The sequence below is a fragment of the Piliocolobus tephrosceles genome, chromosome 1 (assembly GCF_002776525.5).
Source record: "Piliocolobus tephrosceles isolate RC106 chromosome 1, ASM277652v3, whole genome shotgun sequence".
Taxonomy (NCBI): domain Eukaryota; kingdom Metazoa; phylum Chordata; class Mammalia; order Primates; family Cercopithecidae; genus Piliocolobus; species Piliocolobus tephrosceles.
Genome location: NC_045434.1, coordinates 31690100 through 31712410, shown reverse-complemented (window position 1 = coordinate 31712410; position 22311 = coordinate 31690100). Strand labels below are relative to the sequence as shown.

Here is a 22311-nt window from a genome sequence, read left to right as displayed (position 1 = left end):
GAGAGATAGCCAATTTCTAGCCACTGTTACAGACCTTTATACTTAAATTCAGGGCTTTCTCTGGTTCCCTTATTATCTCATCCTGCCTTGACAGTTAACCACAAGAAAATGAAAGCACTGCTTTGGGTTTTAGAAAGAGTGTATCATCCTGGATTTCCAGCAGAGTCGCTTAAGAAGATATTCTGTCCCCAGATGACAGGGTGGATATCATTAAACTATGAAGGAAAATGAGGGACATGAGTGGCTAGGGATGCATCAATGTCACAAACACGGGCAAACTTGTCACTGCTTTCTTAACTCTCTTAGGCATATTTTGCTAATGATCTTCAGCTTGGGCCCTGGATGACTCAGGGGTCTTCCTTGTACTTCCCAAGTAACCTGGTCCAGGACAGCAAGTTCTCAGCTGGCTGAGGAATCTACCCTGGTTCAACTCACCGTGAACTGGAGGCTTAGGCAACAGATTTCACCTCTGTATCTCTTTCTCCTTCAGATCCAAGAACATGGATATACAAGGGAGGTCTGTCTCTCCTAGGTTAAAACTCCAGGGGAAGCAAGTACATACAAACGTTTTTATTTCTAGTCTCTGTGACGTTGAACTCTGTGCAAGCACTGCATATAGGATACAAGACAGCTAGGTGTGGACAAGAACGGAAATTTGGTTTTATGTGATAGGGCTTAGCATGGTCACATTCTGGGCATCACTCTGTCCCCCCATTCTCCTAGTTCTGTGGGACACCCAGAGAGTGCCCAGGAAGTCCTTGGAGATGACTCTCACACCAGCGTGCTAGAACCCTTTCCCTGGAGAGCCATCCCATCAAGTCTGCCCACCCGCCTGAGGTTTGAAAAGATCAAGGATGGTGTCCTGACCCAGCCTCAGCGCTCAATCACTTTTTCAGGGGTGCCACAGGCTACTTTTGTTTTCTTTTGACAACTGACTCTTAATCTGCCTTGTAAAGGCTTAAATGGGTGATGATAATGGTAGCTACCATTTTCTATGCATTTATTACATGCCAGGCTCTGGGCAAAACACTTTAAAATCTCCTCTTAAACATCAGGCAAAGATGTTCACTTACCCCCAGAGGATGAATCACTTTTTCACAGCAAGAACTTCCTTTAGTTTTTGTGGGACCAACCTCGTGCACAACAACAAGATAAAATAGACCCAGGACCTAAATTCAGGAACCTTCCACTCCCATATTCAACCAAACAGCCAGTTTCCAGAATGACTAAGTATTACTTTGTATACAATTAGCCCTAATATCCATGGGTGTGAGAGGCATCAGATTAAAATGAAACAAAACAAAAACTCTGCAATTTCTTTCTTTAGCTAATGTGTTTTTTTCCACATGTTGAAGTAACTTTAAAGTTCCAGCCTTCTAGCAAGGAGGAGCGTGTTTGCTAATTTCCAAGCATTTGCACTGTTCCACTCACATGGGCTGGGTACAGATTCAAACAGTGACTGGGCAGCATTAGCAGTGAGTCCACTGTGGCAGAAACAGCAAAGTCCCTGTCCATCCAGGGATCAGGCCTGAGATCTTAGCATCCTCAGCTCACAGACTGGTGGCTCCAGATGCTGCTACAGGACCTAAACCATGATCTCATGTCTGTATCCAGATCCTATAGGAGCCAAGGCTCTGGAATGAGCAGTGAATGGACAAAAGTTTCCACTGGGCCTGGGCACAATTTCTTCAGGCATCTTCTCAGAAACAGAGCTCTGCCCACCCTACATTTCAAACCACAGAGCAGCACTGGACTGGAAAACCAGAAGCCACAGGATGATTTGAAATCATTTGTTCTATTTTCCCTCCTTCGGGAGTCAGCCGCAGCCTACAAATTGGGGACAAAGCAGTACTTACAGTTTTATGAAAGAATGCCAGGTGCCTTCTTTCCTTCTCTCCGGGAAAAATGATACCAGTATTGATACTCTATTTTTTCCTGTGTCTGACACTGTCACCTTGATTCTGAGTCTGCAACAAATGTCCGAATGTCAAGAGGCCAGCTATCAATATGTAGCCCTGACCGAGCAAGGTACCATCTGATGCCTTGGTGACACCTCAGCTTTTCCAAGAACCAGTGGATTTTAGGCACTATGGCTAATCTGTGTCCAGATGTGGGTAGTTTGTTACTTTTATGTTGGAACTTGTTCTTTTCTTTTAATGCTTATATAAGCAACACAGGTTTCATGCTTTTAAGTGAAACCCTGCCTGTTCTCATTCATTCTTTCTCCATCCTTCCCCCAGATCTCTCCCAAGCACAAAAATTAATAAATAAGTAAAAAGTAAGACCTCCAAAAACTAGTGTGGTTTTTTGTTTGTTTGTTTTGTTTTGTTTTGTGACGGAGTTTTGCTCTTGTTGCCCAGGCTGGAGTGTAATGGTTCGATCTCGGCTCACGGCAACCTCCGCCTCCCGGGTTCAAGCAATTCTCCTGCCTCAGCCTCCCGAGTAGCTGGGATTACAGGCATGCGCCATCACGCCAGCTAATATTTTGTATTTTTAGTAGAGATGGGGTTTCTCCATGTTTGTCAGGCTGGTCTCAAAATCTCAGCCTCAGGTGATCTGCCCACTTCGGCCTCCCAAAGTTCTGGGATTACAGGCGTGAGCCACCGTGCCTGGCCAAGTTTTTGAAATATCTTGAAATGTTTTCTTTGAGGTATTGTGAGGGTAATAGTATGGGGATTTGGAGAGAAGTTGTCGTCTAAACAAATAATAATTAAAACCTGTAAAATTAAACGTCTGGATATACTTCAAAACTGTTCAAACGTGTTTGCAAACATCCCCTTAACTGACTCACACAAAATCCAGAAAACGGGGAAGTTATCCCAGCTTCCTAATCCTAACTAAAATAACCATTCTGTTTTAGGATTTAAAAGAATAATGAGATATAACAAATACTAAATTATCCAAAGAGAGAGAGAGAGAGAGAGAGAAAATTTTGACATTGTAAATAAGTTAAAAAGAAAAAAAGATGAGAAGGAACATCTTAAAGGAAACATTTTATACAAAAATGTTACTCCAGGTAGAAAGTGATACAACACAGAATGCATCTGGCCAGGAAAGAAGATAACTATGCTTAGCCCTGACTGAGATTGGAGTATAATACTAAGGACGCAGCACATGGGTCCTGAGAGGTACCTCCCAATTCATTTTAACTCTTTGTGGAGTGGATAAGAGACTAATTACACTGCCCAGATTTTCAGGCTCGGGAACGGAGGCACCTGAGCCACCACTTTTGAGCTCATCCGCATTGGCCACCTTCCTCCCTCCAGTAAGCTTGGGCAACTGGCAGTCTTACCTGGGAGGCTGCTGGGTGCCTCTTCCAATGCTGCTGCTCCTGTGAGCTGGTCTCCTCCTGCCACAGACCTTGGTACTTGCTGGTCGTCCCTCGTTCTCCTCTCTCCTTGGCTTCCCTCCCTGGGTTTAAATCCTGTCTAGGCCAGAGGAGGAGCAAACGGAGACTCCTGGTGTTTTCCTCCCTTCCCAGCAGGGACTCTGCTAAAAGATAATGAGCAATTCCTTCTCTTATTCTAACTAGGAAAGAAAAATATATACATTTCCTTCTTCTTTTTCAGTTTGTTTACACAGCAGCTAAAAATACTGGAGGCTGTTTCCATTTAAGTGAATCCAGAATAAGGATATTAAAAGAGTTTGCCGTCTTCTGGCCAGGAGCTGGGTCTCGGGGTTCAAAAGTGCATTTATAAAGTTTCTCTTTTTCTTGTTTCAGGCATTCTGGGACTTATTGCCTACCGCTTTCAAAATGGGAAAAAGTCTTTAGCACAGAAAGAAATGAGTGGAGGCCCTCAGGGACAGAAGCTCTTCTGACTTCCCTCCTCCTTCATCCATCGTCTCACACTTGTGAGTGGCAGGGCTCTGAAGTGGGGGCAGGAGTAGCAGACTGGGGACATTCGGTCCCACAAGTCCACTCCGACCCTCACCCCATCCCAAATGCCTCCCACATGCCAACAGCACAAGAGTTCCAAAACCAGGAAAGAATAGTCGTGCCCCTTTCTGGCTGCCCTTCCTCTTTTGCCCTCAGATGGACAGGCCTTCATTCTTCCAATGAGCCAGAATCATTTCAATAGGGCATGGGCTGACACCTGCTGCCCTTCCTTACACCCCATCCCTCTCCTGCTCTGTGGGAAGTATATTCTGGAGTGCAGATCCACAACAAAATGAAGGACACCATATGTGTTTCCAGTTCACCTATGTCAGCATCAAATGCTGTTGGAGGGAAAGGAGAAGGAGAGACGGGGGACCAAAATGTGGCCCCCAGAAATTGGAGGGGGTGCCCCGAGTCAGCTTGCCTGTATCTGAAGCTTGTGTCTGCTACTTGCAAATGACCTTTGACAACTTCTTTGTGGCTCAGCTTACTCATCTGTAAAATAGGAAGAGTGTCTTATGGTTATTGTGAAGTTCAAATGAGTAGATGGGGTAAAGAACTTAGACTAGTACCAAGACATAGTGAGGACTTGGTAAAGATTACCTGCTACCATGATTATTGTCATTTTTAAATTCTCCTTATGTATCCCACTAAATCATATTTGATCATTTCCACCTCAGTCCAGGTGGGTTCATAGTTCTCTGCCCTTCACTTACAACCGTAAATAGTTCTGCTATCTGGCCCTGGAATCCAGGCCAGCCATACACAGAGGTGACCAGTGGTATGAACCAAGGTCACCAGAAAATTCCCCAACTCCCAAACATCTCTTTTCTCCCTTGGACTTTTTTCTCTGCTTCTTAAAAGGGAAAAATCTCTTCTAGAGGATCCTAAGACTCTATTGCACCCTCAAGGTGCTCTCCTATTCTTAATTTCCTTTCACCAATTCTCCCCAAATGAGTGGTCTTCACCAACTCTCTCCATGACCCCATTTTCCATGCCCTCAATAGGAATAACTAAACCAGTGCACCACGCTCCTAAGAAGCCACCTTCTTCTAGCCTCTCCTTATTACAGTCGGTATTAGTTAGTTGCCTGTATTAGTTAGGACATGTAGCTGTAGCAAAGAGATGCTCCAATGCAGTGGCTTAACAACATAGATGATTTCTCTCACATAACAGTAGAAGACAGTGGCCCAGGGCTGGTAGGGAAGTGCCGCCATCCACAGCACACACCCATTACGCTCTAGGGCCATCATCTCTCAGCCAATAGGAAGGGCAAAGGGATGAGGGCAGATGGAAGTGCATGCTCATTCCTTACAAACACAAAGACAAAAACTTTTTATACTTATTTCAGACTTGCAGAAAAATTGCAAGAATATTAAAAGAATCCCTGTATAACCTTCACTCACACTCTCCAAGCGTTAGCATTTTATCATATTTGCTTTATCATTCATTCTCTCTTAATAGTTTTTCCCAAAAACATTTGAAAGCAAATTAAAGACACGATTTATCTCTTTACCCTCTTATGTCTAAAAAACTGCAGTATGGGGTGTTTCCCAACAACAAGGGCATACTCTCCCATAACCTCAATACAATGATCAAAGTCAGGAATTGATATTGACATAATACTATTGTCTAATTTCCAGACTATATTCAAATTACATTGATTGTTTCTCTAATGTCTTTTACAGCAAAAGAAGAGTAATTCACTGGCCCAGGATTCAATTCAGGATAATTAATTGCATTTAGTTGTCCTGTCTTTAAAATTTCCTTAAATTGGAATAGTTCTTCAGTCTTTGTCTTACATGACCTTAACATTTTTTTAAGAGAAAACATCAGTTATTTCGAAGAATGTCCTCAGTTTGCATTTGTGTGGTATTTCTTCAGGCCTAGATTTAGGCTATGCATTTTTGGCAGGCAGCGGCAGAAGCGTGTCTTTTGATCCATCACAGCAGGGGACCCTTGATGACAGTCTGTCCCCATGTTGGTGATGTTACCTTGGACACTTGGTTAGGGTGATATCTGCCAGGTTTCTCCACAGTAAATATTTGCCCCCTTTTATTTAACAGGTATGTTGTGGGATGATGTTTCTAAACCATGTAAATATCCTGTTTCTTTTCCTATTTTCACCCACTAGTTTTAACATCCATTGTTGATTCTTGCCTGGAACGATTACTACTATAGTGGCTGCCAAATGGTGATTTTCCTAATTTCATCTTTCCTTTTATGTTTATTAGATAGAATTCTATTATAAAAAATAATTTTTCTTCCCCACCTTTATTTTATCAATTACTTTATATTCAAAGTGACTCATATTCTTTTTTTTATTCTATGGGTTATATTCCTGTACTATCATTATTTTGTTGCTCAAATTACCCCAGATTTGGCCAGGGGGAACCTTTCAAGCTGGTTCCTGTGTGCTTTTAACACACTCTCGTTATTCTTTGAGTGTTTCTTTACTTTTGGCACAGCAAGATATTCCAGGCTTATCTTGCACTTCTCCTACCCAGTCCTTTAAAAGCAGCCATTTCTCCAAGAATCTTTATTTATTTCTGTTAGAGAATTATGCACTTTTTGGATAACCCTAGAAAAGGTACACATCACTTCTCCTGCATCCCCTTGGCCAGAATTTAGGCAGTGTGCACATAGAGCTGCCAGAGAGGCTGGCACAGTGGTTGTGTTCAGCTAAACCTCAGGAGCTCTGAGTAAAGAAAGGAAGAAAGAATAGGGGTTGACGGGCAGCTTGAAGTCTGCCACAGAGCCTACCCAATCACTACTGGCAAAATGTTCTCCCTGAATTCCAAAATCTAATCATATTTCCCTGCCCCAAAGAGTTCCCTGTCCAGAAACTCTCATTACTTACAGGATTAAGCTTCTAAAGTTCTCTGTAACTGCCCCATCATGCCCCTTCCTATGCACCTCCATATCCAAATTATTTCCCTGCTATTTACAAATACAAACCATCAGGTTTTTTATTTTTTAGTTATTTTGTGAGACAGAGTCTCACTCTGTTGCCCAGGCTGGAGTGCAGTGGTGAGATCTCAGCTCACTGCAACCTCCAACTCCAGGTTCAAGTGATTCTCCTGTCTTAGCCTCCCGAGTAGCTGGGATTACAGGCACCCACCACCACACCTGGCTAATTTTAATTTTTTTAGTAGAGGCGGGGTTTCTTCATGCTGCCCAGGCTGGCCTCAAACTCCTGACCTCAGGTGATCCACCTGCCTCGGCCTCCGAAAGTGCTAGGATTACAGGCGTGAGCCACCACACCTGGCCCAAACCATCAGTTTTAACCAACTCAGCCTCCTCTCAGTCCCTGGTAAACAAGATGCTCCTCCCCTTTTCCAGACATTGGTCATGCAGCCCTGACTTCTTGAAGTCAATCCCATCTCCACATCCAAGAGATCTGCTCAGATTTCCCCACTATAATCGCCCAAATCAATGTGAAATGTTTACTTTTTTAACACCTGACTTCAGAGTTTTTCTTATAGAGATAACTCTCTTTGTTCAGGAAAATACTTAGGATCCTTAGGACAAGTTTGCAATGAAACAAACCAACCAACCAAAAAAAAAAAAAAAAAAAAAAAGCAAAACTGCTCTGCATGAAATAAATAGGAACTGGCAGTGGGAAAACAGAAAAGATTGTTGAGATTATGAAGGTCATGAGGCTAAGGCCTGGGGAGGAGTGGGGCAGGTGAAATAGGAAAATCACCTTTAAGAACAAGAATGTCTACTCAATATTACATGGTTAGCTTTGCCTTTTTTTTTTTTTTTTTTTTTTTTGAGACAGAGCCTCACTCTGTGGCCTAAGCTGGAGTGTAGTGACGCAATCTTGGCTCACTGCAACTTCTGCCTCCCAGGTTCAAGTGATACTCCTGCCTCAGCCTCCCAAGTAACTGGGACCACAGATGTGAGCCACCACGCCTGACTAATTTTTGTATTTTTAGTAGAGACAGGGTTTCACCATGTTGGCCAGGCTGGTCTCAAACTCCTGGCCTCAAGTGATCCACCTGCCTTGGCCTCGCAAAGTGCTGGGATTACAGGCCTGAGCCACCACCCCTGGCTTGTTTGCTTTGTTTTCTATAAATCCCTCTTCCTGGTTCCAAACCTTAAGTCTTCCACCCACACAAATACTTTTTTAACTCATGTGATGGGGAAAGACAAACCAAAAGACAGGAGTTACATCACACATCTGGGTCAGCACTGCACAAGGAAATGTCCGTAAGATGTGAGGCATAGTGCAACAGACTTCAGAAAAAGCAGGAATTTGGGTCCAGGCATGACCCCTGGGATGTAAGCCCTTCACCCTGCCCAGGAGAGAATCCAGAGGAGTTGGTGATAGATGCGGGAATGAGGAGATCTTGGATTTCTCACAAGTTGTAGGATTGAGATTGGAGCCAATTTTATTTAATTCCCTAAGAAAGCTGATCTTGGCTGACACCTGAGCTATAGGATTTCTTCTCAGAATTCTTCATTTAGAGACTTTCAGTAGTGGCCAGCTGTTAGCTGTGTCCACGCAGAGGCTCCTTAACTTCAGTATGAGCTCATGGAGAATGAGGACTGTTTTCTTTTATTGTCTTCACTACCTATGGTATTGTAAAGTAAATAATAAGCTACCTGAAATTCCATCATGACAGATTTATTCCTCAAGATGCCCAAGAACAAGGCAAATTCCCCAAACATATGGGGCCTACACCGTGGTAGCAGGTTCTATTTTGCCTGCCACCCTGACAGCCTTGCCCTCCTTCTTCTTCCCCAAGAACCCTAATTTTATTTTGATGTCTACTCACTGCCTCCTGATCTTGGTTGGGTTCAAGGAAGGGCTCTGACTGATCTAAGCCAATCAGGGTAATTTCATCACCCTTGCCAGTGACTAATTTAGGCAAGAACATGCAGTGAATTTGGGGGTTGGTGAGACATAAAGGAGAGGATATCAATGGAGATTTAAGGAAAGGTTCCTTCACTCAAAAAAAAAAAAAAAAAAGACCAGGTGTGGTGGCTTACACCTGCCATCCTGGCACTTTGGGAGGCCAAGGCAGGCAGATTGCTTGAGCCCATGATTTTGAGACCAGCTTGGGCAACATGATGAAGCCCCGTCTTAAAAAAAACAAACAACAGCAACAACAAAACCCAAGACAACAAACACAAAACACATACACAAAAATTAGCTGGGCATAGTGGTGTGAACCTGTAGTCCCAGCTACTCTCGAGGCTGAAGTAGGAGGATCACCTGAGCTCAGGAGGTCAAGGCTGCAGGGTGCTGTGAACATGACTCTGGACTCCAGCGTGGGCAACAGAGTGAGACCCTGTGTCAAAACAAAACAAAACAAAAAAATTCAAAAGAATTGGATATTGTCACATCTACAAAGAACACCAGGAACTGTGGCAGACACCTTATAACCAACCGTAAGGGGTGCTAGCCAAAGACAAAGAAAACACACCAAGGATGTCGGAACAGAAAATGGAAGAAATCCCATTTTTTAATGATGTTGCTATCCTGCTGAATTAACCACCTCTCAAGTTTTCCTACTTCAGAACCCTCTTGAATCAGGAGTTTGTTTTTTAGAGCTGCTAGCATTCTAAGGGATTCAGTTTTTTTTTTTTCCTTAGTAACATGTAAACGTAAAAATGATACAACAGCCTATACTCAAACTAGGGGAATAGTTTAACATGAAACTAATTTCAACTCATTTTGTCCAAATAGTATATACCCCATTCCAGAACAACCCGGAAAAAAGTCACTGATTCTAATGATGGTTCAACCAACATGTTATTATGTTTTATTTTATTTGAGAAAAATGTAGGAGAAAGCATTCCAACTTCAGTCATCTGTGGTCATCTCTAATTGTATTCATCCTAGGAAATCATCAAAAACTCAATAGGCCAATGTGCTGGCTCTAACGGAACCTGAATCCGTTGTCTAGTTTGGAGACCTAGAGCTGCTCTCAGCTGGTTTTGATCTGTTTGAGCTGGCTGGAAGATATGTCTTCGTATCTTTAATTAGGATTCTGCTGAATCTAAAAGAACTGAAACCAAAGCTGAACAGACATCTAGGGTCAAGATCTTGTGTTGGCGCTCTCTCTCTCTCTGTTTTTCTCTCTCTGTATGTGTGCATGTATGTGTGCACATGTGCGTCATAAATTATAATTATTACGTACCCATAGGATCATTTTCTTCTTATTCATTCCTTGTAATGGATACTGAATTCAACTCTCTAATAGTGCTTACAGACATGCGCCATCTTTGACTTTAGATGTGTGTGCCTGTAAAAACAGAGAAGAGAATGTGGGATTCAGCAAAGAAGGTTTATGACTCCCTTCAAGGCAATGGAAGACCTTGATTCTTTTCCCATCAATATTTCCTTCTCTTGGGTCAATATATTTTGATATCCATCTCAGTAGAAGTCAATATCTTCTCATTCCAAACCTCTTTTAGCAATAGCAGTTGCTATGAGCCAACGACCTGGTGTGTGAAATTAGAAATCTGCATTTGCAGCTAGGGACCTGGAACCTAGGGGATGACATTTCGATCCTCAGAAGGCTCTTCTTGCATTACTTGCCCATATGTTGCTCTTTTGTAAATATCATTATTCTCATGATAAAAGTAACTTATTATTGTAGACTAACTAGAAAATGTATAAAAATATAAAAAAGAAAATTAACATTTTCTGTAATTTTCACAACCAGAAATAACCAGTAATTTTTTTCAACAAATGTTTTCATATAAGGAGGGAAATATAATATCTGTGCACGTACATAAAAACAAGATTAAACAATTAAGATTATATTCTATAGGGAATTTTTTCTGCTGTTTGCTCTTTATATAGTAACTTTTTTCTCCATTTTCTTACATTTGTTTAAAAAGACATGCTTTTTAATGTTGCTCAGCATTCTAGCATACACATCAAATGTACGGGGTAAGGGATTGGTTGCAGAGGGACACAAAGAAGTTTAGGGGAGTACTGGAAATGTTGTATATCTTGATCGTGGTGGTTGTTATAGGACTTTATACTTTGCCAAAACTCATTGAACTGTACATTTTACAAGTATAAGTTTTAATATATATATAAATTATATCTCAATAAACCTGACTTAAGAAGAAACAAACGAAAAGACTTGCTGAAGGATCCCCACATAATCTGACTCAGTGTTGCCCAGGTCTTGGTCTACCCTATAATTCTCTCAGTCTTGGCAGCACATGGTAATCACTTGGGAAGTTTTAATAAAAGAAATTGGCAGTGTTGGGGTGGGGAAGAGAACCAGAGATTTAATTGGCCATGGGTCAAACCCAAGAACTGTATTTTGTAAACGTTCCCCTCGTGGTTCTAAAATGTGCAACTGCGTCGCCATAGTTCAGAACTACTGATCTACACTATAAGTCATTTAGATCAGGGAGGCAGGAGGATAAAAAATGGAGTAAGTAAACTTCACAACCATAATATCATTTTATATAATAAATTTCATAAACTAAACATTTATTAGTTCACTGATTTTGTCTTATTTTCCCCAAAGCCCTGAGATAGTCATATATATATATATATATTTTTTTTTCCCCAGACAGTTTTGCTCTTGGTTCTTGTTGCCCAGGCTGAAGTGCAGTGGTGAGATCTCGGCTCACTGCAACCTACGCCTCCCGGGTTCAAGCGATTCTCCTGCCTCAGCCTCCCAAGTCGCTGGAGTTACAGGCACAGTCCACCACACCCAGCTAATTTTTTGTACTTTTAGTAGAAACAGGGTTTCACCATGTTAGCCAGGCTGGTCTCGAACTCCTGACCTCAAGTGATCCACCTGCCTTGGCCTCTCAAAGTGCTGGGATTACAGGCATAAGCCACTGTGCCAGCCCTTATATATATTTTGAGATTTAATTCATATACCATAAAATGTATGCTTTTAATATTTTGATCTAACAGTTCTTCGTGTGTTCACAAGATTGAAGAGCCATTAGCATTATCTAATTTGGGAACATTTTTATCACTCAAAAAGAAACCCCACACCTATTAGCAGTCACTTCCCACTTCCCCCTCCCCCAGGCCATGACAACCACTCATCTACTTTCTCTCTCTATGGATTTGTCTGTTCTGGACATTTCATATAAATTGAATCATGCAATACGTGGCCTTTAGTGTCTGGCTTCTCTCACTGAGTGTAATGTTTTCAAGATATATCCATGTTGTAGCATATATAAGAATTTCATTCCTTTTCATGGCTAAATAATATTTTATCATATGGATATACCACATTTTGTTTACCTATTCATCAACTGATGAAGATTTGGGTGGTTTCAACTTTTTGGCTTTTATTAATAATGGTGCTAAGAACATTTGTGTTGAAGTTTTTATGCAGATAAATGCTTTTATTTGTCTTTGATATTTGGATATTTAAGTAGGAATTTCTGGGGAATGTGGTCTCTCTATATTTAATTTTTTGAGAACTGCCAACTGGTTTTCCAAAGTGGCTGCACCATTTTATATTTCCACCAACAATGCATAAAAATTCCAATTTTTCTGTGTCCCCATCAACACTTATTATTGTCTTTTTTTTATAGTGGGTCTGAAATGCTATGTTACAGTTTTTATTTTCCTTTCTCTAATGATTAATGATGCTGAATATCTTTTCATGTGCTTATTGAACATTTGTATATCTTCTTTGGATAATTCTTTACCCATTGTTTCATTTGGGTTTTTGTTTTTGTTTTTGGTTTTTATTGTTGAGTTGTAAGAGTTCTTCATATATTCAGGATACTAGACCTTTAATAGATAGATGGTTTGCAAACATTTTCTCCCATTCTTAGATTATCTTTTCACTTTCTTTTTTTATTATTATACTTTATGTTCTAGGGTACATGTGCACAACGTGCAAGTTTGTTACATATGTATACATGTGACATGTTGGTGTGCTGCACCCATTAACTCGTCATTTACATTAGGTATATCTCCTAATGCTACCCCTCCCCCCTATCCCCACCCCACAACAGGCCCTGGTGTGTGATGTTCCCCTTCCTGTGTTCAAGTGTTCTCAGTGTTCAATTCCCACCTATGAGTGAGAAAATGCGGTGTTTGGTTTTCTGTTCTTGCAATAGTTTGCTGAGAATGAAGGTTTCCAGCTTCATCCATGTCCGTACAAAGGACATGAACTCATCCTTTTTTATGGCTGCATAGTATTCCATGGTGTTTATGTGCCACATTTTCTTAATCCAGTCTGTCACTGATGGACATTTGGGTTGGTTCCAAGTCTTTGCTATTATGAATAGTGCTGCAATAAACGTAAGTGTGCATGTGTCTTTATAGCAGCATGATTTATAATCCTTTGGGTATATACCCAGTAATGGAATGGCTGAGTCAAATGGTATTCCTAGTTCTAGATTCTTGAGGAATTGCTACACTGTCTTCCACAATGGTTGAACTAGTTTACAGTCCCACCAACAGTGTAAAAGTGTTCCATTTCTCCACATCCTCTCCAGCACCTGTTGTTTCCTGACTTTTTAAAGATCACCATTCTAACTGGTGTGAGATGGTCCCTTGTTGTGGTTTTGATTTGCATTTCTCAGATGGCTAGTGATGATGAGCATTTTTTTATGTGTCTGTTGGCTGCATAAAAGTCTTCTTTAGAGAAGTGTCTGTTCATATCCTTCACCCACTTTTTGATGGGGTTGTTTGTTTTTTTCTTGTAAATTTGTTTGAGTTCTTTGTAGGTTCCAGATACCAGCCCTTTGTCAGATGAGTAGATTGCAAAAATTTTCTCCCATTCTGTAGGTTGCCTGTTCACTCTGATGGTAGTTTCTTTTGCTATGCAGAAGCTCTCTAGTTTAGTTAGATCCCATTTGTCCATTTTGGCTTTTGTTGTCATTGCTTTTGGTGTTTTGGACATGAAGTGCTTGCCCATGCCTATATCCTGAATGGTATTGCCTAGGTTTTCTTCTAGGGTTTTTATGGCTTTAGGTCTAACATTTAAGTCTTTAACCCATCTTGAATTAATTTTTGTATAAGGTGTAAGGAAGGGATCCAGTTTCAGCTTTCTACATATGGCTAACCAGTTTTCCCAGCACCATTTATTAAATAGGGCATCCTTTCCCCATTGCTTGTTTTTGTCAGGTTTGTCAAAGATCAAATGGTTGTAGATGTGTGGTATTATTTCTGAGGGCTCTGTTCTGTTCCATAGTTCTATATCTCAATTTTGGTACCAGTACCATGCTGTTTTGGTTACTGTAGCCTTGTAGCATAGTTTGAAGTCAGGTAGCGTGATGCCTCCAGCTTTGTTCTTTTGGCTTAAGATTGTCTTGGCAATGCGGGCTCTTTTTTGATTCCATATGAACGTTAAAGTAGTTTTTTTCCAATTCTGTGAAGAAAGTCATTGGTAGCTTAATGGGGATGACATTGAATCTATAAATTACCTTGGGCAGTATGGCCATTTTCATGATATTGATTCTTCGTATCCATAAGCATGGAATGTTCTTCCATTTGTTTGTGTCCTCTTTTATTTCATTGAGCAGTGGTTTGTAGTTCTCCTTGAAGAGGTCCTTCATATCCCTTGTAAGTAGGATTCCTGGGTATTTTATTCTCTTTGAAGCAATTGTGAATGGGAGTTCACTCATGATTTGGCTCTCTGTTTGTCTGTTACTGGTGTATAAGAATGCTTGTGATTTTTGCACATTGATTTTGTATCCTGAGACTTTGCTGAAGTTGCTTATCAGCTGAAGGAGATTTTGGGCCGAAACGATGGGGTTTTCTAAATATACAATCATGTCATCTACAAACAGGGACAATTTGATTTCCTCTTTGCCTAATTGAATACCCTTTATTTCTTTCTCTTGCCTGATTGCTCTGGCCAGAACTTCCAACACTATGTTGAATAGGAGTGACGAGAGAGGGCATCCCTGTCCTGTGCCAGTTTTCAAGGGGAATGCTTCCAGTTTTTGCCCATTCAGTATGGTATTGGCTGTGGGTTTGTCATAAATAGCTGTTATTATTTTGAGATACATCCCATCAATACCAAATTTATTGAGAGTTTTTAGCATGAAGGGTTGTTGAATTTTGTCAAAGGCCTTTTCTGCATCTATTGAGATAATCATGTGGTTTTTGTCTTTGGTTCTGTTTATATGCTGGATTATGTTTATTGATTTGCATATGTTGAACCAGCCTTGCATCCCAGGGATGAAGCCCACTTGATCACGGTGGATAAGCTTTTTGATGTGCCGCTGGATTCGGTTTGCCAGTATTTTACTGAGGATTTTTGCATCGATGTTCATCAGGGATATTGATCTAAAATTCTCTTTTTTTGTTGTGTCTCTGCCAGGCTTTAGTATCAGAACGATGTTGGCCTCATAAAATGAGTTAGAGAGGATGCCCTCTTTTTCTATTGATTGGAATAGTTTCAGAAGGAATGGTACCAGCTCCTCCTTGTACCTCTGGTAGATTTCAGCTGTGAATCCATCTGATCCTGGACTTTTTTTGTTTGGTAGGCTATTAATTGTCACCTCAATTTCCGAGCCTGTTATTTGTCTATTCAGGGATTCAACTTCTTCATTGTTTAGTCTTGGGAGAGTGTATGTGTCCAGGAATGTATCCACTTCTTCTAGGTTTTCTAGTTTATTTGCATAGAGGTGTTTATAGTATTCTCTGATGGTTTGTATTTCTGTGGGATCGGTGGTGATATCCCCTTTATCATTTTTTACTGTATCTATTTGATTCTTCTCTCTTTTCTTCTTTATTAGTCTTGCTAGTGGTCTACCAATTTTGTTGATCTTTTCAAAAAACCAGCTCTTGGATTCATTGATTTTTTGAAGGGTTTTTTGTGTCTCCGTCTCCTTCAGTTCTGCTCTGATCTTAGTTCTTCCTTGCCTTCTGCTAGCTTTTGAATGTGTTTGCTCTTACTTCTCTAGTTCTTTTAATTGTGATGTTAGGGTGTCAATTTTAGATCTTTCCTGCTTTCTCTTGTGGGCATTTAGTGCTATAAATTTCCCTCTACACATTGCTTTAAATGTGTCCCAGAGATTCTGGTATGTTGTATCTTTGTTTTCATTGGTTTCAAAGAACATCTTTATTTCTGCCTTCATTTCGTTATGTACCCAGTGTCATTCAGGAGGAGGTTGTTCAGTTTCCATGTAGTTGAGCAGTTTTGAGTGAGTTTCTTAGTCCTGAGTTCTAGTTTGATTGCAATGTGGTGTGAGAGACAGTTTGTTATAATTTCTGTTCTTTTATATTTGTTGAGGAGTGCTTCACTTCCAACTATGTGGTCAATTTTGGAATAAGTGTGATGTGGTGCTGAGAAGAATGTACATTCTGTTGACTTGGGGAGGAGAGTTCTATAGATGTCTATTAGGTCTGCTTGGTGCAGAGCTGAGTTCAATTCCTGGATGTCGTTGTTAACTTTCTGTCTCATTGATCTGTCTAATGTTAATCTATCTAACAATGGGTGTTAAAGTCTCCCATTATTATTGTATGGGAGTCTAAGTCTCTTTGTAAGTCTCTGAGGACTTGCTTTATGAATCTGGGTGCCAGTGTATTGGGTGCATATATATTTAGGATAGTTAGCTCTTCTTGTTGAATTGATCCCTTTACCATTATGTAATGACCTTCTTTGTCTCTTTTGATCTTTGTTGGCTTAAAGTCTGTTGTATCAGAAACTAGGATTGCAACCCCTGCCTTTTTTTGTTTTCCATTTGCTTGGTAGATCTTCCTCCATTCCTTTATTTTGAGCCTATGTGTGTCTCTGCAAGTGAGCTGGGTCTCCTGAACACAGCACACTGATGGGTCTTGACTCTTTATCCAATTTGCCACTCTGTGTCTTTTAATTGGAGCATTTAGCCCATTTACATTTAAGGTTAATATTGTTATGTGTGAACTTGATCCTGTCATTATGATGTTAGTTTATTATTTTGCTCATTAGTTGATGCAGTTTCTTCCTAGCATCGATGGTCTTTACATTTTGGCATGTTTTTGCAATGGCTGGTACTGGTTTTTCCTTTCCATGTTTAGTGCCTCATTCAGGAGCTCTTATAGGGCAGGCCTGGTGGTGACAAAATCTCTAAGCATTTGCTTGTCTGTAAAGGATTTTATTTCTCCTTCACTTATGAAATTTAGTTTGGCTGGATATGAAATTCTGGGTTGAAAATTCTTTCCTTTAAGAATGTTGAATATTGGCCCCCATTCTCTTCTGGCTTGTAGAGTTTCTGCTGAGAGATCCACTGTTAGTCTGATGGGCTTCCCTTTGTGGGTAACCTGAGCTTTATCTCTGGCTGCCCTTAACATTTTTTCCTTCATTTCAACTTTGGTGAATCTGATAATTATGTGTCTTGGAGTTGCCCTTCTTGAGGAGTATCTTTGTTGCATTCTCTGTATTTCCTGAATTTGAATGTTGCCCTGCCTTGCTAGGTTGGAGAAGTTCTCCTGGATAATATCCTGCAGAGTGTTTTACAACTTGGTTCCATTCTCCCCGTCACTTTCAGGTACACCAATCAGATGTAGATTTGGTCTTTTCACATAGTACCATATTTCTTGGAGGCTTTGTTCATTTCTTTTTACTCTTTTTTCTCTAAACTTCTTACTTCATTTCATTCATTTGATCCTCAATCACTGATACCTTTTCTTTGAGTTGATCGAGCCAGTTACTGAAGCTTGTGCATTTGTCACATAGTTCTCATGTCATGGTTTTCATCTCTATCAGGTCGTTTAAGGGCTTCTCCACATTGGTTATTCTAGTTAGTCATTCATCAAATCTTTTTTCAAGGATTTTAGTTTCTTTGTGCTGGGTTTGTACTTCTTCCTTTAGCTGGGAGAATTTTGATCCTCTGAAGCCTTCTCTCAACTTGTCAAAGTCACTCTCCATCAAGCTTTGTTCTGTTGCTGGTGAGGAGCTGCATTCCTTTGGAGGGGGACAGGTGCTCTGATTTTTATAATTTTTTGCTTTTCTGCACTGCTTTTTCCCCATCTTTGTGGTTTTATCTACCTTTGGTCTTTGATGATGGTGATGTACAGATTGGGTTTTGGTGTGGATGTCCTTTCTATTTATTTTTCCTTCTAACAGTCAGGACCCTCAGCTGTAGGTCTGTTGGAGTTTGCTCAAGGTCCACTCCAGACGCTGTTTGCCTGGGTATCAGCAGCAGAGGCTGCAGAAGAGTGAATATTGCTGAACAGCAAGTGTTGCTGTCTGATTGTTCCTCTGGAAGCTTCGTGTCAGAGGTGTACCCACCTGTGTGAGATGTGAGGTGTCAGTCTGCCCCTAGTGGGGGATGTCTCCCAGTTAGGCTACTTGTGGGTCAGGGACCCACTTGAGCAGGCAGTCTGTCCGTTCTCAGATCTCAAACTCCATGCTGGGAGAACCACTACTCTCTTCAAAGCTGTCAGACAGGGACATTTACATCTGTAGAGTTTTCTGCTGCTTTTTGTTTGGCTAGGCCCTGTCCCCAGAGGTGGAGTGTACAGAGGCAGGCAGGCCTCCTTGAGCTGCGGTGGGCTCCACACAGTTCTAACTTCCAGTCTGCTTTGTTTACCTACTTAAGCCTTCCCAATGGTGGGCGCCCCTCCCCCAGCCTCGCTGCTGCCTTGAAGTTCAATCTCAGGCTGCTGTGCTAGCAAAGAGGGAGGCTCCATGGGCGTGGGACCCTCTGAGCCAGGCGCGTGATATAATCTCCTGGTGTGCCCTTTGCTAACACCCTTAGTAAAGCACAGTATTAGGGTGGGAGTGACCCGATTTTCCAAGGGTTGTGTGTCACGGTTTCCCTTGGCTAGGAAAGGGAATTCCCTTCCCCATTGCGCTTTCTGGGTGAGGTGATGCCTCACCCTGCTTCGGCTCTCGCTCATTGGGCTGCACCCACTGTCCTGTACCCACTGTCCGACATGCCCCAGTGAGATGAACCCGGTACCTCAGTTGGAAATGCAGAAATAACCTGTCTTCTGTGTCTCTCACACTGGGAGCTGGAGACTGGAGCTTTTCCTATTTGGCCATCTTGGCGCCAAGTCTCACTTTCTTGATAACTTCTTTTAAAGCACAATAATCTTTAATTTAATAAGGTCAAAATTTTTTTCTTCTGTTCGCTGTGGTTTAGGTGTCATATAAAACAAACCATTGACTAATCCAGGGTCATGAGATTTACAAGTTTGTTATAGTTTTAGCTTTAACACTTAAGCCAGTGATCCACTTTGAGTTAATTTTTGTGTATGACATGGGAAAAGAGTCCAACTCTATCCTTTTGTATGTGGATATCCAATTGTCCCAGGAGCATTTTTGGGAAGGACTCTTCTTTCCACATTAAATTGTCCTGGCGTTCTTTCCTGTTGAAAATCATAGTCACACGCATATTTTTAAGTATTTAATTTACACTCCCATCAATAGTGTAAAAGGGTTCCTATTTCTCCACATCCTCTCCAGCATCTGTTGTTTCCTGACTTTTTAATGATCACCATTCTAACTTGCGTGAGATGATATCTCACTGTGGTTTTGATTTGCATTTCTCTAATGACCAGTGATAATAAGCTTTTTTTCATATGTTCGTTGGCCACATAAATGTCTTCATTTGAGATGTGCCTGTTCACATCCTTCACCTACTTTTTGATGGGGTTGTTTGTTTTTTCTTGTAAATTTGTTTAAGTTCCTTGTAGATTGTGGGTATTAGTCCTTTGTCAGATGGATAGATTGCAAAAATTTTCTCCCATTCTGTAGGTTGCCTGTTCATTATGATGCTAGTTTCTTTTGCTCTGCAGAAGCTCTTTACTTTAATAACATCCCATTTGTCAATTTTGGCTTTTGTTGCAATTGCTTTTGGTGTTTTAGTCATGAAGTCTTTGCTCATGCCTATGTCCTGAATGGTATTGCCTAGGTTTTCTTGTAGAGTTTTCATGGTTTTAGGTCTTACGTTTAAGTCTTCAATCCATCTTGAGTTAATTTTTGTATAAGGTGTAAGGAAGAGATTCAGTTTCAGTTTTCTGCATATGGCTGGCCAGTTTTCCCAACATCATTTATTAAATAGGGAATCCTTTCCCCATTGCTTGTTTTTGTCAGGTTTGTCAAAGATCAGATGGCTGTAGATGTGTGGTGTTACTTCTGAGTTCTAAGTTCTGTTCCATTGGTCTATATATCTGTTTGGGTACCAGTACCATGCTGTTTTGGTTACTGTGGCCTTGTAGTATAGTTTGAAATCAGGTAGCATGATGTCTCCAGCTTTGTTCTTTTTACTAAGATAGTGTGGTGATTCCTCAAGGAACTAGAACCAGAAATACCATTTGACCCAGCAATCCCATTACTAGGTATATACCCAAAGGATTACAAATCATTCTACTATAAAGACACATGTACATGTATGTTTATTGCAGCACTATTCACAATAGCAAAGACTTGGAACCAACCCAAATGTCCATCAATAATAGACAGGATAAAGAAAATGTGGCACATATATACCTTGGAATACTATACAGTCATAAAAAAGAATGCGTTCATGTCCTTTGCATGGATATGGATGAAGCTGGAAACCATCATTCTCAGCAAACTAACACAAGAAGAGAAAACCAAACACCACATGTTCTCACTCATAAGTGGGAGTTTAACAATGAGAATATATGGACACAGGGAAGGGAACATCACACACCAGGGCCTGTCGGCAGGTCAGGGGGCAAGGGGAGGGATAGTATTAGAATAAATACCTAATGTAGATGACGGGTTGATGGGTGCAGCAAACCACCATGTCATATGTATACTTATGTAACAAACCTGCATGTTCTGCACATGTATTCCAGAACTTAAAGTATCAAAAAAAATAAAAATTAAAAAATTAAAGTATTTACCTCTGCTCACCTGAAAGAAATGTTTATGTATTCTATCTGTTGGTTAGAGCTCTAAGTCCAATTATTTATGTCTATATACCAGTGGGCCTGGTGCCTACTAGTCGTGGCTTCTATGTGCCAAGTTCCCATAGCTCCTAAATAAGTACTTTTTAAATAAATTGATCTTGAGGTTAATGAATTTAGTAAACATAGCATAATTTATTTCTGATCACGTTGATTATTCTGATTCAAGTGGATCTCTATAATCAGCCAAAAGGACCAAACCAACTTGTCAAGTTGACAGCCTTAGAACTGAAATAGTGGAAGAATTCTTGGGAGGACAGTTGCTTACCAAGCAGGACCACAATTTTGTATGGTTGTTTACACCTCTTCCATGTGACTCGTATTAAATCCTGATTTATTCTAAGCCAATCATAGTAATTTTTAGCCTCCCTGACATTGTTTGATGTAGAAAAGAATGTTTGACCCAATTCTGTCAAATGAGGCTTCTGGAACAGTTTTCCAGTAGAGGATAAGTTGGTCCTTCTCCTTCCATTGGTGGTTGTCATCCTTGCCTGGAATATGGCAGCCATTTTACAACTATGAGGTGAGCTAAACATGACAAAGGATGACAGAGAAGAAATATGGGAGGAATCTGGGTCCTCAATGACATACTTAGTTCTCTAAGTTAATCAATCCGGTGCTTTCTTACCTTGGGAGTTTTCATTCCCTGAGTATTTATTTCTTCACCATTTAAGCAAATTGGGTAAGGGTGCTGTCTTACTTGTACTCAAATCATTCTAACCAACATGGACCCCCTAAGTTTTCACAGAAAATGCCCTTCAGACCGCAAAACTTCAAGAGGATGGTAAACTGGACACAGTGACATGGAAATTTGAAATTCTCCAAGAGTAGACTTTCCAAACTTAGCCCCAGATGAAGCTTCCCTGAGATTTGCAAACAGTCCTGCCCTCTAGACTGAGGATGATGGGAGAAGTATCATACATAGGTTGAATTTTTTGCACTGAGAAGGAGCTGAGAGAGGCCACAGATATAGGGGTCTCCTCCCTGACAGTGGCCATCCTCCCTGCTGAGACCTCTTGCTGGGGAGCTCAGCATCCTGCAATGAAGGAAGCTCCAGCAGTATGTTGCAGCCAGCATGTATGGCTTTCCAAAGATGATTATGCTCCGTGATGTCACATTGGTAGCTTAAAAATCTGCCATTGAGGGAGTATTCATACCATGGAAATCAGCAAATGCATTCTCCCCCTGGAAAGCCAACTGTTAAATATTACCAACACACCACTGGAAATTCCCTCTACATCGCTTCTGGGGATCAGAGGTTTCCTTACACAACCAAGGCACCCTAACATCTCCCAGATTTCATGGGTGTAAATCAAAAAGATGAAAGACCCCACTGTCCCTTCCTGAAGATGACTAACTGCTTAAAAATGACGGGAAAATCCACTTACTTTCCTTTCCTACTAAGTGGTAGTGGTAGTGTCCTGTCTCAAATTTTCCTCCTAAGGCCATGCTGTTCAGGCTTTAAAAAACAAAACAAAACAAAACACAAGTTTGATTCACCCTAATAGCCTAACTGCCAATGTTTGGGCTTTATTTTTCAGTTGTCTTAATTGTTTTCTCAGAGGATGGTATTACAGCAAGTCTACTGTGTGGGCGACTGTTC

General features: G+C 40.9%; 1 protein-coding gene across 1 annotated transcript in view; it reads right to left on the bottom strand.

The window, feature by feature from the left end:
- Positions 1-3479, bottom strand: part of TNN (tenascin N) — a 72648-nt gene extending 69169 nt beyond the window's left edge. The window contains exon 1 of the mRNA XM_023207215.2: positions 3293-3479. The gene's annotated coding sequence lies outside the window, so the exon portion shown is untranslated. The remainder of the gene's footprint in view (positions 1-3292) is intronic.
- Positions 3480-22311: the final 18832 nt, after the last annotated feature.